Source organism: Delphinapterus leucas, chromosome 18 (genome assembly GCF_059928025.1).
Source record: "Delphinapterus leucas isolate spDelLeu-1000000601 "Yukka" chromosome 18, BTC_Dleu_Yukka2, whole genome shotgun sequence".
In the NCBI taxonomy this organism is placed as follows: Eukaryota; Metazoa; Chordata; class Mammalia; order Artiodactyla; family Monodontidae; genus Delphinapterus; species Delphinapterus leucas.
Genome location: NC_143146.1, coordinates 16,156,721 through 16,160,412, shown reverse-complemented (window position 1 = coordinate 16,160,412; position 3,692 = coordinate 16,156,721). Strand labels below are relative to the sequence as shown.

The 3,692-nt window shown below is 42.1% G+C and overlaps 1 non-coding gene across 1 annotated transcript; it reads right to left on the bottom strand.

The window, feature by feature from the left end:
* Positions 1-2,230: 2,230 nt before the first annotated feature.
* On the bottom strand, positions 2,231-2,364 carry LOC115803263 (small nucleolar RNA SNORA71). Its single transcript, XR_004023949.2, has one exon. It is a non-coding gene; the product is annotated as a small nucleolar RNA SNORA71 (small nucleolar RNA).
* Between the last annotated feature and the right edge of the window lie 1,328 nt (positions 2,365-3,692).

The following is a 3,692-nucleotide window of genomic DNA, read 5'->3' as shown; positions in this document are numbered from 1 at the left end:
GAGAGACCTTTCTAGAGTTATGGAAATACTCTGTATCTGTACTCTCCAGTATAGTAGCTACTAGCCGTGTGGCTATTAACCACTTGCAGTGTGGCTAGTCACTGAAGAACTGAATTTCTATTTTAATTGACATACATTTAAATTAAATGGCCACATGTGGCTAGTGGCTACCATATTGGACAGCATGACTACACTTTTAGTTTGATAGATCACTCTCCAAGTTCTGAGGGTAGGGGAGTAAAGGGATAGGGTCATTTTCATCTTACCTAACGGTCTTGTTCCTGAAGCAGTGAATTAATAACGGTAGAGCAGTGGTACCCAAAGAGTGTTCTGCAACTTAGACAAGTCAGTGAACTGCTGTTTACTAGTCCATGACAGATCAAGTACAGAAATTGAGAGTAAGCATTTAGAAACTTCTATAACCACTTGACATGGATGTAACATCCAAATGTGGAGTCAGGGGACTCATCTCACTGAATAGGGCATAGACCTCTCCAGGTTTTTTCAGGCCTGCACAGTGAGTGCCACCTGGCGTGAGCACACGCAGGTGCAGTAGGACCATATATTATACTGGCCCATGAAAGATTAGGAATTTCTAAAAAGCTATCCACTCACAGAACAGCTACAAAGAGTTTGAGAAGCCCAGGTGTAGAAGCCCAGGAATCAGAGGTCAGCAGTCTAGTCTATTTACCATAAGCTGGCTAAATTATACTGACTCTCAGAAAAATAGGTCTTAAAAACAGAAGCACCCTTCGAAATTATAGACTCCAACCCTGGACAACTAACAAATGGAAAAACCAAGTTCTAGGAAGGATGTGACATACCTCAACACTTTTATCAGAGCTTGAAGAACTCCCTTCCTGGCTCTCAGGCAGGCTGTTTTTCCACTATGCCAAATGGACTGGGGCCAAGAGACATCTGATTCCCTAGCACAGCAAATGGAAGCCTAAGAACATGACTACAACACATCCATAAAATCCACCTTGCAGACAGTGTGTGCCTGTACCAGCTGAGGTTCTCCTCCCCTCTTTAATGGGTTGTCAGCAAAGGGAATTTTAAAAACCAAAGCTAATGAGGTGTCCGCAGGGATTGGTGCATATGAAAAAACAAATCAGTGGAACCAGCCCTTCTATTAAAGTTTTAGATTTTGAATAAACTATTGCATAATTTCTGTGTTTTCCTGAGCCATAAAAGGATGGTTTGACTTTTGATTCCCCCCCACCCTTGATTTGTTCTTAGTCAGTGGAAAGATGGTAATGGGATGCAGTGGTTTATGACCTCGTATAAGAAGCCCAGGAAGAATCCAGCTAAGCGGTATTCTTTATATTGGAAATAGCGCAGCTGTTTGAGCGAGTGTGTAATGGATAGGGTTGGTGCCACACTCGGATCCCCTGTAGAGGCTTCCAAGACCCACAGCCACACCTTTCTCCCAAAACTGCGCCCGTCACAGGGGCAGTCTGGCTTGAGAAGTTGCACTTGTTTCCCTTCCTCTCTCTCCAGGAGATGGGGGCAATCTGCCGCCACCGATGGACTGACTGATAGGGAGTTTCCTGTCTCACGAAGTCTCTTTGTGTTTGGATAAGGAAATAGACAAAAAGGCTGTCCCTTTGCCTCAAGGCAGGATTTACCCTGTGGGGCAGCTCACTCTCCAGAGCTCTTTGTAGGATCAGGCTGAAAGCAGCCTCCAGCTGGAAGCATACCTGTGCTAGCTCCATCCCTTTCCTTATCCTGCCTCTCACTTCCTCACAGATTCCTCTTGAGCGTGTACCCCCAATATACCACTCCTACAAGCATCCCCGTCTCAGGCTGTGCTTCTAGGGAATTTGACCAACAACAGAGTGTAAACTAACTAAAACCTTTTAAATAGCTATTAATTTATTACCTCAAATATTTTGGCTTGAATTCAGAATAATGTTTAATTGTCATGTTAAAAAAAAGGAGATATATGAACTTTCAGATCCTTTGGAAATATCTTGAAAAGTCTTCATCTCTTGCCTGATTTTGGACTCATTATCTTTTTTTTTTTTTTTTTCAGTGCTGAGGGGCGGGGCTGAGGATGTGGGATGAGGAAGGGGTGCGATGGGGAATCAGAGAAAACTTCCGGAGGGGAGCCCTCCACTGCCAGCCCGTGAACTGCTAAGGCAGGGCCCTGTTCGGGAAAAGGGGCACTCAGTGAGCACACAGTGCCAGGGACCAGGAAGCAACACAAATCAGTGGGAAGAAAGACATCTATGGAAAGCTCCAGAGTTTGCAAGGGACAGGAGTGAACCCTCCAAACACGGGGAAAGGCTTTCAGCAACTCCTCTCCCTGCACTATCAGTGACCAGGGCACGGGCAGCCCACGATGGACTCGTTATCTTTGATCCCTGATTTCAGAGCAAAACGTCTGCTCTATCACAGGGCAGGTAGCTATTCCTGAGCGTGTGTTCATTGCTCTTTCTTATCTGATGAGACTACTGGAAAAGTTTCTCAGAAAGAATATAACAACATAGCCCAAGTACATGACTGTTTTCTTATGCAAATAAAAAATACCCCATCTTTTAGAATCAATGAATAGTTTTACTCTGTTATTTAGTGGGAGAATTAATCATCCAAAATTTGTCCTTGTAGGGGGAGTAGGAGAAGCGGGCTTTATTAATTTGTGATAAATAAAAATTAAAAAAAAAAAACTTGGGAAATTTAAATTTTCCATTTTGTATTCAAATCATGTCAGTGGCAGAGGAAATGGAATTTATTAGGGAAAATGCTGTGACTATTTGCATCATTTTCCGGTGCTGAAACGTGAGAAAGATCTGGCTGCTTATTACTCTAGCCCAGTTTAACTTTGCTTTCAGATGCTCATTCACCAACCTAAGCCTTTTTCTTTCCTCAGTCGCTGTGGCACTCACATAAAATATGCACTTAAGCTCATGTAAAAATAATGCATTCTTCCATTTTCCTCCAAATTATTTCACAGCCTCCTGTGTTTGTTAATAAATTAGTTGTCAGTCATCTCTTTTGGTAGCTGTTTCCGTTAGAGATATTGTAACGGTGTGGAAGCCACTGAAATTCCAATTGCTGTCTTCAACAATACTTTATTTCTCTTTATTTTATCCATTCATGTGGCCCAGTTTCTTACTGATCATTCAAGAAACATCTGATAAATGACGTCTTCCTTTTCTTCTATTTCCTCCTGCAATCATAATAGTACGGCAGAATCCCTTTCAAATTTGCAGAACTCCCCCGCCCCCAAAGAGTTCTGTGGAATGACGTACTTTGGGTGAATACAGCTAAACTAGAAATTTTCTATGATCGTGAATTGAAGCAAATCATTGCTAATCATTTCTAACTTTCATCCATTGCGAATAGGGGCCCATGATCTACTACAGTTTAACCAGAGCAAGACTTTCCCATAAAACAATGAAATATACATTTTTGTGCACAATTAAATAAATATTTATTTTCAGCCAATGGGACTCAAAAATGCAATCCCTGTGTCCAAAGCGATCAAATTCTAAAGGAGAAGACAAACACAGAAACAAGCATCCCTAATACAAAGTGATTTAGTACCAGATGTTTGGACAAGGGTCTGGAAGCAGAGAGAGGTGGGGGAAAACTTGCCCATCTGCTGTTTGGGAGAGACTTAGGGAGAGGTCAGGGAAGAATTTTAGTTGCTATAGCTTGAAAATTTTAACTGAAAAGGTTAGTTGTAA